Source organism: Lepidochelys kempii, chromosome 11, assembly GCF_965140285.1.
Source record: "Lepidochelys kempii isolate rLepKem1 chromosome 11, rLepKem1.hap1, whole genome shotgun sequence".
NCBI lineage: Eukaryota > Metazoa > Chordata > Testudines > Cheloniidae > Lepidochelys > Lepidochelys kempii.
In genome coordinates, this window is record NC_136390.1 from 30,719,048 (window position 1) to 30,734,682 (window position 15,635).

Below are 15,635 nucleotides of genomic sequence, written 5' to 3' on the forward strand. Positions count from 1 at the left end.
CGTGACGCAAGGGGACGCCGCTACTGACGCAAGCAGCCGGCTGCGCCAAAAATAGCAGCTGCTTGGCCGGCTCCCCGCTCTGTTGCAGTGCGGGGAGCCGCTTATAGCCCCAGAGTGGGCGGGGCTATTTTCAGTATCCCCGGTCGGAAGCTCGCGAGCCGCCAAGGCGCGGTGCCCGCGGGCTCACAGCGGGAGTCACTTGTGACATTCCTTCGGGGCGCCGCACGCACCTGCCTTGTCTCTCTGCTACCCTACGACAGGCATGGCTACAACAGCCCTGCAACGAGCTATAAATGGGGGGGAGGGGGTTTAAGCAATGTATCTGCCATTGTCAAAACTCTTATTAAAAGCTCCCCTGAGCCACTGTACTTCAAAGGCGCTCACAGGTGTGCCACACTCTCCCCCCCCCCCCCCCCCCCCCCCACTGTAGCTTTTTGCGATAGCTCTCTCCGAATTGCAACTTTGCAAGTTCCCCATGATCTTTCTGCAGGTAAGCATGATGATCTGTCTATTGGTTTTATGCAGCTATGTTGAATCCGCATCAATCTCATTCCTAAAATACAAGAGAAGCAAGTTTCCACGAGGACAATTACTTTTCAGAAAGAGGGGGCAGGTATTGTTTTAACCCGTGCAAAACATTACTGAAATTTCTCTTCACTCACCGCTCTGTACCAAAATTACACCTGTACTTAACATCTTTGGGTCTTCTTTTGTGCCTCTGGTGAAGGGATAACAGTAGTTGTGACAAACTGGGCTGCAGCTACTCCTCTGCTAAGTAGGAATCCTGATGTCCAGCAGCCAGATGTGTTCACCCATGAACACAGTGTGTGAAGAGGCTTAAACCACCACCAAAGTGGTGGAAGTATAGCAGCAGCAGCCCAATCAAAACCACCAGCCACTGCAGTTCAGGGATCTCACCAGTAGGGGGCTAGACTTCACAAGCAATACAAAACCGCACCTAGACAGCCTGTGCAGTGGTATGGTACTGTGTTGGGCCCACGCTGTTAAAGATACAAGGCGGGATACCATTTACTGGACCAATTTCTGCTGGTGAGACAGACAAACATTTGAGAAGCCCTCTGTAAGCTCAAATGCTTGTCCCTCTCACCAGCAGAAGTTGTTCCACTAAACGATATTACCTCACCCACCTTGTCTCCTTGTACAGAATGGCATATGGTTCTGGAAGAGCAGCATAGAAACCATCACTATAACAACTTGTGTATTGCTTCAAGCTTTTAAATAATTTCCTAAATAAATTGGCATGGTGTTCTCTCTATTTTGGGCCAGATTCTAGGAATCTAACTCCTCAGAAGGAAGAGGTTTTATGTCCACATAAATGCCATGAGAAGTAGTGGCTTTTTAATCACCTAACAAAATTCAAATCAGGTTTGGAAAACCAAAGGTATATTTTTTAAAACATTAAGTAAATCAACTTAAGGAGAGGATTCCTGACTGGGGGGGGGAGGGAGGGAGAGAGAGAGTGTATTATATATATATATATATATATATATATATATATATATATACACACACACACACACACACACACACACACACACATACACACACATACACAAATTTATAAACAGTAAAACAATGGGCTAAATGTAAGTGATTTCCCATACTAAAAATTACTCCAGCTGTTCAAAATTGTTATACAGAGAAAACATGATGTGGCAGTGTGACAGGATGTGCAGTCCTTTTTTAGGCCCAAAGCCTAATGACTAACCTTCTAAAGATTTGTGGTCAAATGGGAAGGCTTCATACAGTTCTTAAAAAACATGGTATCTGTATTTCTAAATGTTATTCCATTACTGCCATCTTCTTGAAAAAAAATACAGAGAGGAATAAAAATATGAAAATTATTACTCTTTATCCTTTTAAAATAAATGAAAAAGTTCTACAGAGCCTCAGCAAAATTAAAAAAGAGTTTTGATTTTCAAAAATAGTAAATGTTTTTAAGAAGAATAGATTGATGGCAGTGGATGTTTTCCACTGTGTCTTTTCTCCTCATACCAACAACATTTCAATAGTGAGGGTTGTTGGGGTTTTTTTGGACACTGTGTTCCCTCCCTCCTCTAAATCCACAATTTATGCCATCTTTTAAAAAACTTAAAGTAACATTTTTAGACTAATAGATCAGTGGTCCTATTGCTCTGATAACTTTGAAAATTAGCACAAGACTAGTAGTTATATGTGCATTTTTATAATAATTACATACCACTGTGTTAAAATCTAAAAAAATACCACTCAAGGGAACTCAATTATAATATTTTATTGTATATATTACACATAATCTGTATATACATTTAAAATACAACACAATTTAGAAATTAAACCTGAACCAGGGAACTTTTAATTAAATGGTTAATAAAGGCTTGCATGAAATAAGTATTTTCCTCATCTCAAAAACATATGAAACATTGTGTATGCATCACCCTACTGATGTCAACAGTAAGACTCCCAATGACTTCAGTGGGATCAGTGACCGGAACAGAATTCTGAAAAAGCAAAAACTTAATTTACAGAGTAAAGTTACATAGAGTGAAAATAAGAGCACTATCTTTTCATTAAGAGCACTTTAGGAATCTATTTTAAAAGGCAACAGAACAACCACTTTAAAACAGTGTAGTGATGCACTACACTTCCTTGGAGTTAGGAGCAAAGAGAGGTAGCTAGACATTGGCAGTAGTTTCATAATAAACATTTGTCCCATATATTGGATTCTTGTGAGAATGCAACTTCTGAGAATTGCTGAGTGTCTTCAAATTGAGTTTTCTGCTGCAATTAAGTCTGTATATTTAAAAAAAAAAACCCGCACAAATCAGTTTATTTCATACTTTTCCACTGATATAGTTTAAGAATAAGGTAAGCTGATATTTCTGTAATATGTATGATCCAGATCTTTGGCAATTTGCATGCAATTTTCTTTTCTGCCTTGTTTTTGACTTGTAGAAAACTATTATATTCTTCTATTATGAATGTAAATAGAATAAAACTAACAAAAATTGACTTAAAAAAGACATCTTTCAGATTATATGCAAATATAATCAGTTTAGAATGAACAAAAAACTTCACAGAGAAATATTTTAAAACAACCCTCCCTAAAAATTATCTTTTAATGCAGACAGTTGACATTCCAACACCCAAAATATTAAGTTAATATTTACATACATGTCCAAAAGCACTCATAAAAAACATGCAATCTGTATCAATCAGTAATTATTCCATGATATTGTGTCTAAACTGAGAATGCTTTCAATTTAAGAGCTAAAAATATTTTTATATTGTAAATATAGCACCGGATATACAAACATGAGGCCCAAACGGCTTGCTTTTTCCTAGATATCTAGTCCCACTGAAATAAAGGGAAATAATGCAAATACGTTTCATAGCATGTGATTTAAGTTCTTAACTATAGATTTGTTTAGTAAGTCTCACTGATTACCATAACACAGGGTAAGTGACCACAAGTAAAGTTAGTAAAAATTCACATGTACAGCAATATTTTAAATTTCATCTTCAGAATCTCTTTCTAAAAACAGGTTTGCTTTTTCTAATCATCCTTTATTTCAACAGATATCGATTAAATAGTTGGAAATTCCAACTTGAAATAAAATATAGGGTTTAGTTATTCTCACCTGAAATTATGACCAGTTTACTGTAGTTCAATCTCACTTATGTTCAGCAGAATAACCTTAGACTACTTCAGTAGGCCAATCTACCATTTGAATGAAAGTCACATTGAATCACAAAACTAAAAGTATGACTAGTTTGTAAGATGATGAATAGTGTATATTTCAATGGTTAGCTCACACAACAGTTTTAAGAGAAATAACTTATAGCAAAGACCCTTATGATAAGTAATACATCTAATTACCATATCCTTAGAATAGATGTAATACAAATTTCATTGCTCACTTAAAAGTTCTAAAGTTAACAGCATAAACTTGAAGTTGAGTAATTAAGTAATCCTTATATAGACACTTATTAAAGTATTTATACATATTATCTTAAATCTACATCTATCATTTTGCCAATTAAAATTAGGACTTTAATTGCAATTAAGTAATTTAATTGCCAATTGAACAGCAAAATTGCTAAGTGACTAATTTTAATGCCTATTTTAATTACCAATCATGACTGGGGAGGGAGCTAATCAAGCAGTATCAGAGTAATGATGTGAAAAAAAGGGAGAACAAACATTCAAGACTACATGCTTTAAAAAAGAACCTTACATGAAATAAATGCAAAAACACAATTTTATAAAATGTAGTGAAATGCTGTATTTTGGTATTTAAATACCAGAACACATTTAATTAAAACGACTGTCAATCTGAAAAAGTATTAAATAGGAAGTGCACTTTTACATTATATATTTACATGATAGTCCCACTAAAAGGGATAAACTAAAAACTGCATATCAATGTGATATTGTCTACATGTTTGTAACTTAATAGACTGAACCATTTTAGAAGAGATGTACTGGTCACTTTTTATTACTAAAGTGACTTTTTAAAATAAAAGATGGGAGACAATCTGTCCACCAAAGAAGTACTGTAGTACTATTATACAAATCAGAGGCACACTTTCACATGGGGGGGAGCAGCATAATGTTGACTCTCTCTAAAGTTTGTAATATATTGCTTTAGCTCTTACATCAAAATGAGAAGCAAAAGTGCAAAATATTTTAATACATCAGAGTGAACGATAAACAAATGTGGTTGTAATGCAATCAGAATTACACTATGAGGAAACTAATGCATTTAGGATCCACAATATGTAATGTTTGTATTTTTTCAAATTTCCTCTCCTTTCCTGCCACAGATGAAGTATGTGCACCATTATGTAATCAATGTTCCAGTCAGTTGGCAATTTAAGAGATAAGAATGTGAATAATGAAGCCTTTTTGGCATTGAAGACCCATATCTAAACAAATACTTTAAAATCCAATGTTTTACCAATCTATAAAATTGTGATCCACATAACAATGTGATTCCCTCCCCAGATCATTAGAATAATGGTGACAGGTTCAAATGCAGTTCAATCCTTCTATAGGGCTAATTTTGGCAATCAGCCACTTCTTAGACCTGGACTCCATAGTCCTTACTCAGCCAAAGCTCCCCACTCACTTTAATGAGCACCTTTAGGAATACAGGATGAAGTTAAAATTATAATGGATGTTACCTAGGACTTTAAGACAGTAATTCAACACAAGTCATATGTGGGAGTGGGACATGCATGAACAGAATCAGTTCAGAGAGACCAAAAAACAGAACTAATGCCTGTAGAACAGGTTTGCATTTTTTAAAAGTGAAAATGAGTACAAAACAAAATTATAGAGACTCGTAGAATGTAGGTCCCCTTGAAGGGATCTTTATAATTCTGTGCAGTTTTATTTGTTTTTAAAGTTCTCAATCAGGCACAATAAGTAGGAAGATCATGCATGGATCAAACACACTGGAGTGAAAAGTGTTAGTTCTCTATGTTATGAGAACAGTAGTTGTATATCACAACACAGTGACACTTGCCACAATATTCATCCATTGGAAATCCTGTTAAATACAAGAAGCATTAACAAAATACCATTTTTTCTAAGCATATTCTGATCAACATTTTTTTTTAAGTCAAACAAATTATTGCATGTAGTATGATAGAGTCTTGGCTCTACAGCATTTTTTATACTTGTTGGCAAAATGGCAATAACTCATTGTGCCTAACATGACAAGTTATTTCATATGTGCGCAACTCAAACTTTGCCTTCACATATTTAGATGGAAAGGCTCCTGTAATTATGTACTAGGAATAGGGGCTCAATTCTGCTCTTTCTGCAGCCAATGGAAAAAGAATGGTGCCAGTAGACTGAGAGAGTTTGGTTTTCTGTTGGGAAAAGGAAATAACTTCCTGTAAAAACAGAATTTTTGTACATGATACATACATACCTCCAAACATATTGTATATTAATTAAAACATGCTCACATATCCTGTTTATGGTATATATATATTTTTGGGAGCATGAAACCTCATTTTCTATTAGCTGACCAACCGTTTTTAATAATTTATCAGGTTTATCCCAAAATAGAGGGATATACAGTGATATTTATTATTAGTCTTACAATACCACCTAGAGGCCAGAGCCCCATAGTTCTAAGCATTGTACAAACATATAGCAAAGAGAAAGTCCCTGCCCCAAGGAGCTTGCAATCTATATTGATTACCTGTGTATAAGTAAAGTAATTTAATTTAAGGTTTAAAAATATCAGTGACAGACTCAAAATGGTTATATGATGGATTTTAAATCTCTCTTTCCTGCTTTTATTATATTAATTTTCTTTCCATCTTGAATGAAATATCAGAGGGAAAGAATACAATCCATTAGTTATTAAAAGTAAAAGTGCCTTTGAAAAATTAACTCAGAGTGAGCGCAAATGTAAAAAGATAAACACCCTAGAGGTTCAGGTTGGCAGGTCCTTTAGAATCTGCTCACACTTCAAAACACTACCTGTGACACTAAAAATAGAATACTAGAGGCTTTGTCAGTTCTCTAAGGGACCAATCCAACAGCCTTGGGAGACAATGGGAAGCTTTCCATTGATTTTTTGGGAGTTGGATTGGGACTTAAGTGTTTTACATCAAAGTATAAGATCAACAATGAAAGGGTATACATACCTGTTTCAGGTAGAATAGTTAGCGACTTTATTTTTATGCAAGTGTAATTTCTGCCAAAAATTTTAATCAATCATACTGAAGTCAAAAACTTTAGGTCATAAAAAGATAAACAAATGTGGTCCCTGATGTAAACCGGTTTGAAATTACTGAGAGGCAACAAATTTAACAGGATCTATTTTCCTAGTTTTTTGGAGAATCCTAATACTTAGTTCCATAGCACCTCTCCCTTTTTCTTCATTCCTGGTTCATGCTGTACAAGTGTGGATAGTTTTGGATATTGGAGTGTTTATAAATAATAATGTTTTATACTGTCAAATGTTTCCAGAGATACATGTAGGCAATTTTACTGAAGACTGTTGAAGCTGTGGTTGTCCATTTTTATCGTGGACATGCTTTTATTGGGGCACGCTTCACTGTCTGAATAATTTGACAGCTGTCAAGATCCTAACATGCAAATGTTTAGAGTATTTGAAATCTAGCCCCATTTGGTCACATTCTTATTATAAAAACGGTGAGTTCCATTTACCGTCTTATTGTTATATAGCATCAGGTCAAAGAATATAAATCGTACCAAGCAATTCATCTTCCTGTTCAGAGAGTCATTAAATTTCTCCCAGAACATATTTGATTGATATTCTTGGAGGTGAAAGGCTAAACGGACCATATGGCAACATGTTGCATTCCATATGTTATCTGCCCATCCGTGCTTAAGCTGCCATTAGCAACATCTGCACCCAGCGGAAATCCAGCTGTGCAGAAAACTATTGATGGAATTGTACTTGTGTAAAAAAAGCCTAGCTTAACGCCATTAAATCGAGGCAGGCAGGCAGCCTGCCAGGGCGACAGAAACCTCGGTTAAGTTAAATTAGGCAAAAGCTTTACTGGAATTTAATTTTCAACTTTCAATGCGCGGGGCTGTTTTGAGAAAAAGCAGTTACGCTTCGCTGGAGGGCCGGGTCCCACCCTCGCTCCTTTACTGGGGAAGCAGGCAGGGCAGTCGTACGCCCACCCCAGCCCCCCGATTGCTACTTTATGGGATCGCAGCTGGACTTTCCCGGAAGCCCCGCACTGGTGGGGTGGGGGCAACAGAGAGTTAGGCAGCTGAAGGAGCATCTTTACACTTCCACAGCCCCAGCCAGCCCCGGGGGGAGAGTGGGGAAGAAGTCTCCCTTTCTCCGGGCAGGGCGCTAGGAGCCGAAGTTTCTTTGTGTTGCTTGCGGGACTGGTCCCCCATAAAGCGGCGCGCACACGCCTCCCCCCCGCACCTGCCTGTAACGACATTACCTGGCTCCTCTCTTGCCTGCGCCGTCCGCCGCCGCGCGTCCCTCCCAGCAGAGCCGCGCCGTGCCCCAGCAGCGCGGGCCGCGCTCCCCCAGCTCAGCCCGGGCGCCGCCGGCGGAGGGGAGGCAGGACGAGGCCAGGCGCGCCCCGGGGGCGGCGCTAGCAGCAGCGCCCGGCCCCCGCTTGCCGCAGGCGGGGCCCGGAGGAGGAGAAAGCGGGGGCTGCGGCGGGGCGCTCCCTGCTCCGCGCCCCGTTCCCAGCGCCGCACAGAGCCCCATTGTAGCCGCCGCAAGCCCAGCGGTAGCGGCCAAGAGCGTCAGCTCCCCCGTCAGCAGCGCCGCTCTCCGTGACGGCAGCGCCGCTGGATAAATAGCCCGAGCCGGGCGCGGCAGGTGGCGGGATTTTCCACTGACGCCGGTGCGGAGATAGGAAACAATGGCTGGGGCGGGCGCGCTCCCCGCACGCACAGGGGGGAGCCTCCCGAACGCCCGCCGCTGCGGCCTGGCTCCCGGCCAGCCCGGCGCAGGGCTTCCCCCGGCGGCCGCGGGCTGACACAGAGCTCCGCCCCCAGCCTGCACAGCTCGGGCTCTGCCCCGCCCGTGACCCCAGAGGCCCGCCTGGGGAGCCCGGCATTACCCCCGTGCCACGGAAATCCCGCTCCGCCCCCACGTGCGCTCCCCTCCCCTTTCCACTAGAAGACCAGCAAAGTTGCCGCAGAACTTGTCCCGCCGCCGCCGCTTAGCCCCCGCACGGCGCTCGGACAGGGAGGCAACGCGCGCTGCCGTTCCCAGCAGCGGCGCTGTGCTGCGATGGCGCGCTGAAAACACAAACACCGCCAGGGGAACTTCTAAACCCAAACTCTTCATTAAGCGAAAACCATTTCTAGGAATCCTGGGCTTTGTGAAATCTTTTCACACGGCCGAGGCGTTGGGTCTCAGGTCCCCCAGCCAAGTTCCTCGAATAACCACACACGATGAGTCCTTCCCATGAACATTCACTGGCCTCTTCTTCCTGGGGCTTCTCTTTCCGTTGTAAAGTTTATAATGATTTATGATCAAGTTGAACGGGCATAAATGATTGTTTGGAAACAAGTTACTGCAGATTCATGCTTTGTGGAGCACCTTCCAATTCTGTGGCACCCCCCGTGCTTTATAAACATTGATGAAGAAGCCTCATAACAAACCTGGGGGGGGGGTAGGCATCATCTTTGTTTTAACACGGGGAAACTGATGCACAGAGAGATTAAGGTTTACATTTCCAGGAGTTCTGAAGTAACTTGGTGAATGAGGGCCTCTGTTTCTCTTTCCCCCTTTCCTTCTCCCTGGGCCCTGTCTTGACAGGCAAAAAAGGATTGTTATTCAATTGTTAGCTCATCAAGTTAGTTTAACACAAATTGAAAAGCCCAGTCAATATGCAGGCTAACAAGTCTGAAGCCCATCTAACTAACACAGCTTTAAACATTTTAGCTTGCATCTTGAGGGGGCTTTTCAATGTATTGACCTAACAGGATTGGAAAACACACCATCAAGACCTGGCTCCTTGTGTTGGTGTTCTACTTAACACATTTTATAAATTTAAATTATAGATCACACACCTAACTTTAGTTATGAAAACTTTGCCATACTTGTCATCAAAGGTCATTGTCAAGGTTCCTCCCCCACTCTGAACTCTAGGGTACAGATGTGGGGACCTGCATGAAAAACCTCCTAAGCTTATCTTTACCAGCTTAGGTCAAAAACTTCCCCAAGGTACAAAATATTACACCCGTTGTCCTTGGACTGGCCGCTACCACCACCAAACTAATACTGGTTACTGGGGAAGAGCTGTTTGGACGCGTCCTTTCCCCCAAAATACTTCCCAAAACCTTGCACCCCACTTCCTGGACAAGGTTTGGTAAAAAGCCTCACCAATTTGCCTAGGTGACTACAGACCCAGACCCTTGGATCTTAAGAACAATGAACAATCCTCCCAACACTTGCACCCCCCCTTTCCTGGGAAATGTTGGATAAAAAGCCTCACCAATTTGCATAGGTGACCACAGACCCAAACCCTTGGATCTGAGAACAATGAAAAAGCATTCAGTGTTTTACAAGAAGACTTTTAATAAAAAATAGAAGTAAATAGAAATAAAGAAATCCCCCCTGTAAAATCAGGATGGTAGATATCTTACAGGGTAATTAGATTCAAAAACATAGAGAACCCCTCTAGGCAAAACCTTAAGTTACAAAAAAGATACACAGACAGAAATAGTTATTCTATTCAGCACAATTCTTTTCTCAGCCATTTAAAGAAATCATAATCTAACACATACCTAGCTAGATTACTTACTAAAAGTTCTAAGACTCCATTCCTGTTCTGTCCCTGGCCAAGACGACTACAGACAGACACAGACCCTTTGTTTCTCTCCCTCCTCCCAGCTTTTGAAAGTATCTTGTCTCCTCATTGGTCATTTTGGTCAGGTGCCAGCGAGGTTACCTTTAGCTTCTTAACCCTTTACAGGTGAGAGGAGCTTTCCCCTGGCCAGGAGGGATTTCAAAGGGGTTTACCCTTCCCTTTATATTTATGACAGTCATAATCTGCAAAAAGCAGGTACCATATCAATAAGCACTGTAGTTGGAGCTCCCATTTTATAGAAGGGCCTTTCCCAGTATGGTCTCTACTGGCAGTTGGCCCTTTTAATCTGAGAAAGCTAACTAGCTGTAGCCTTGAGGGAGTCATTTTGTAGTTTTACAGCTAAAGGTTACAGCTCTGTGCCTTTTAAGCTTGGTCTATACTTCAACATTAAATGGCAAAGCTACATCAGTCAGGGGTGTGAAAAAAACACACCCCTGACTAAAATAGCTGTGTCAACAAAACCCCTAGTGTAGTCACAGCTATGCAAGAGGACAGTGCTTCTGTTGATGTAGCTAATGATGTTTGGGGAGGTGGTGTTCCTACACCAACCAAAAAAACCCCAAACTCTTCTCTTGGGCCATGTCTACACTACAAACTTATGTCAACCTAAGATATGTCAGCATATAGGCACCACAGTTACTAAATTGCTTGTGTGTGCTCTAGGGTGACCAGACAGCAAGTGTGAAAAATCAGGACAGAGGGTGGGGGGTAATAGGAGCCCAAATAAGAAAAAGACCCCACAATTGGGACATCTGGTCTCCCTAGTGTGCTCATGGCTCCCTGTGTTGGCAGTGCGCATCCTCACTAGGAACGCTTGTACTGATTGTATTGTCAGAGTGGGGCATTGTGGGATGGCTCCTGAAAGCCAATCAGAGTCAATGTAAGCAACACAGTGTCTACACTGCATCAACCTTATTACATCAACCTTGACTCTGCTGCTTAGAGAGGCGGTGTTACCTAATCAGCTTATAGAGGCACTTATGTTGATGGGAGAAAAATTTAAGTAAACACACTTCCACAGCAAGGTCAACACAAGACAGCTTATGTTGACCTAACCCTTCAGTGCAGACCAGGCCTAGGCTGTGTCTATGCTAGGGGCTATATGAGAATAGCTAGGCCAGCATAGGCTCCATAGTGTAGACGTACCCCTAGCTAGTACTGCAGTTATGCTTTTTCATAGCTTTCCCTTTGTTTAATTCCTGAGATGACACACTTTCGTATCTTGGAATATATAAGTATTTTCTAGTCATTAATATTTAAAGGACTGTATCAGGTCAAATTTGGTTCACAATTCAGATCATATTATTTTCAGAATTATCTAAAAATTCAAATGAAAATAGCTTTTTCCTACAGCCAAATCTCTCCCTGCTGTTTTTACTATAAAAATGCTGCAACATTGACCTAGTGTGCCAGAGCCCCAGACTGAAAGTGACTATATGTAAACAAAAGTGAAACAAATTAGTCTGCTTTTATTATCTAAGTGGCATGAAATACAAAGGTAAACAATCAAATTGTGGTGAACACTATGGCGCTGTTCCTCAAGGCTGCTCTCTATGGACAGACCTCTTGCATGGTGCAGAACAAGATTGGGCTTAAATTAGGATCTGCTCCCGCTTGACTGATGTCAGTGGAGCTCTATATGGGAAGCTCCAACTGCAGAATCAGGAGAATAGATTTTCAAAATCTTTCATTTTTAATTATATGTGGTGGAATTAGTAACATAAGTAAGGTGTTCCTTAATATATATATATAATTTATAACCTGATAGTAGTTCCCTGAATGCTTTGAAAAGACCATAATACAGTAACTACTGTATATTGTAGGAATGACTAGAGCAAGGATCATAGCTTCTGTTTTTCATTTTTGTCTTTCGGTCATCAGACAATGAAGCCAACAGGGTTGGTTCTATAGATGAGTTACAAATAAAACCCCAAAACTACTTATCTCCACATAGGTAATTTATAGGGAAAATGATAGTAAATTGTTAGAACTTGGATTTTCCAGGATTTTGAAATGAGCTTGCTTCCTGTTGAACTTCTGAATGAATCTGAAAGTTTTATGAATTTATGTGTGAAGGCCATGGGATGCGTGTAGAAAAGCAGAAGTTTCCAACAAATTAGATCTCAAACTATATGCTAAGAACTAAATTTAAGATAATGCTGAAACAGTAATATCTGACTATCAAGACCAACAAAACACAATCACCAAGAAGCTGGTGATTAGGGGTCTGTATGCCTAGTTTTTGTACAATGTGCCAAGTGGATAGCTGAGTAGGTTAGCCTGGAGATAAAGGAAGCTATTTACATTTAAAGGATCCAATACACTAAGCTTTTGTTTCCAAGTTCTCTTACTGTTTCCCACCTCATTTCTTATTTTCCTGTTGATAACATTGCCAGAAGCTTTAAGTAGATAGTAAATAACTTGAACAGCAGACATCTGATTCAAATTTCTGCAGATGGTCAGAAAGCTGAATGTAGTATATTTGAAAGTGAACATTTTCTGTTTGCCTCTGTTTCTTTTATCATGATTCCCCCAATAGCTAGTTATGAAGAAGTCATCATGTTAAACAAAATAAAATAAAATATTTCTTGAGGCTTAAACCACTCTAGAAAAAAGATGAAAACTCGATGTCTGATACCTACATAGTAAACTGCTTGTTTTTGAAAATTCTTTAAGTGGCTGTACGTTTCAAGAATACTGTCCCATCAACTTTTGTTAGGAGGTTCTGGTAACATCACAAAAATGACACAAGTGATTGTTTATTTCATCAGAACTTCAAAGTGAAATTATTGAACATGCTTGACAAGTTCTTTAGGAGATACATTAATGTAATAAATAACAAAATCTGATCCCCCCAAAAAACAAGGTGTCTGGTGGCGCGTTAAAGACTAACAGATTTATTTGGGCATAAGCTTTCGTGGGTAAAAAAGTCACCAGACTCCTCGTTGTTTTTGTGGATACAGACTAACATGGCTACCCCTCTGATACTTGACACCATGCAAAGCACTGAATTTAGCTGTATGAAGTGGAAATCCATCCATGAAAAAACTCGCACAGATACAGACAGACATCATCTTCCTCTCCAAGAGCAAACAGATGGACATCAGACCAAATGGACTGAAGGTGAAAAATCTATTGCAATCTACATACCACACAGACTATGCTGACAGATCGTGCCACACACTCTCAAAGAAACTGAGGAACCACCTGATTAGCATCCTGTATAGCAAACAGGAGAAGATCAAGAATGAGCTCTCAAAACTGGAGACTCTCAGATAAACCAACCTTCCACACAAACTTTCATGTGGCTGGACTTTACAAAAACAAGACAAACCATTTAAAATGTACACTTTACTTCTCTATAGAGGAAAAAGGACAGGAAACTATCTAAAGTCCTACATGCCACAGGGGGCTACAACAGTGGTACCCTTAACTCACCCAACAATATTGTTAATCTATCCAGCCACACACTTAGCCCATCAGAAGAGTCTGTCCTATCTTGGGGACGCTCTTTCTGCCCCCGCACCGCCCCACACATGATACAGTTCTGTGATGGTCTGGAAGCCTACTTTCGCCGTCTCCGACTCAAGGAATATTTCCAACACACCGCTGAACAGTGCACACCGCTGTGCACTGACCCACAGGACTCTCCTACCAACACTACAAGAAGAAGAATTCTGCATGGCTCCTCCTGACAGTTGAAATGACAGAGTGGACTTCTACATAGAGTGCTTCTGCAGACGTGCACAGGCTGAAATTGTGAACAAACAGCAGCACTTGCCCCATAACCTCAGCCACACAGAACACAATGCCATCGACAGCCTCAGAAACAACTCTGACATTATAATCAAAGGGGCTGACAAAGGAGGTGCTGTAGTCATCATGAACAGGTCAGATTATGAACAGGAGGCTGCCAAGCAACTCTCCAACACCACACTCTACTATCACTAGTAGGAGGTCACTATCCTCTGATCCCACTGAGGAGTACCAAAAGAAACTACACCATCTGCTCAACAAACTCCCTGCTACAGCACGGGAACAAATCTACACAGACACACCCCTAGAGCCTCAACCAGGAGTATTCTATCTGCTACCCAAGATCCATAAACCTGGAAATCCAGGATGCCCCATAGTCTCAAGCATTGGCACTCTTACATCAGGATTATTTGGCTATTTGGACTCTCTCCTCAGACCCTACGCTACCAGCACTCCTAGCTATCTTCGAGACACCACCGACTTCCTGAGGAAACTACAATGCATTGGTGATCTTCCTGAAAACACCATCCTGGCCACCATGGATGTGAAGCTCTTTACACCAACATTCCACACGAGGATGGACTACAAGCTGTCAGGAACAGTATCCCTGATGAGGCCATGGCAAACCTGGTGGCTGAGCTTTGCAACTTTGTCCTTACCCACAACGATTTCAGATTTGGGACAACTTATACCTTCAAGTCAGTGGCACTGCTATGAGTACTGGCATGGCCCCACAGTATGCCAACATTTTTATGGCTGACTTAGAACAACGCTGCCTCAGCTCTCATCCCCTAGCGCCCCTCCTCTACTTGCGCCACATTGATGATATCTTCATCATACGGACCCACGGGAAGGAGGCCCTTGAAGAATTCCACAAGGATTTCAACAATTTCCACCCCACCATCAACCTCAGCCTGGATCAGTCCACTCAAGAGATCTACTTCCTGGACTCTATAGTGCAAATAAGTGATGGTCACATACACACCACCTTATACCGGAAACCTACTGACTGCTGTTGTTACCTATATGCCTCCAGCTTCCATCCAGGACACATCACACGATCCATTGTCTACAGCCAAGCCCTAAGATACAACCGCATTTGCTCCAATCCCTCAGGCAGAGGCAAACACCTATAAGGTCTTTATCAAGCATTCTTAAAACTACAATACCCACCGGGGAAGTGAGGAAACAGATTGACAGAGCGAGATGGGTACCCAGAAGTCACCTACTACAGGACAGGCCCAACAAGGAAAATAACAGAACACCACTGGCCATCATGTACAGCCCCCTGCTAAAACCTCTTCAGCACATCATCAGTGATCTGAAGGACGATCCCTCATGCTCACACACCTTGGGAGGCAGGCCAGTCCTCGCTTACAGACAGTCCCCCAACCTGAAGCAAATACTCACCAGCAACTAACACACCACACCACACCACAGAAACACTAACCCAGGAACCAATCCCTGTAACAAACCCCGTTGCCTACTCTGTTCCCATATCTACTCTAGTGACACCATCATAGGACCCAACCACA

The 15,635-nt window shown here is 41.4% G+C and overlaps 1 long non-coding RNA gene across 1 annotated transcript; it reads right to left on the reverse strand.

Moving 5' to 3' along the window:
• Positions 1-2,269: 2,269 nt before the first annotated feature.
• LOC140895551 (uncharacterized) lies at positions 2,270-8,098 on the reverse strand. The gene is made up of 3 exons (XR_012154258.2): positions 7,954-8,098; positions 3,642-3,721; positions 2,270-2,793 (listed from the first exon to the last, which is right to left on the reverse strand). It is a non-coding gene; the product is annotated as an uncharacterized LOC140895551 (long non-coding RNA).
• Positions 8,099-15,635: the final 7,537 nt, after the last annotated feature.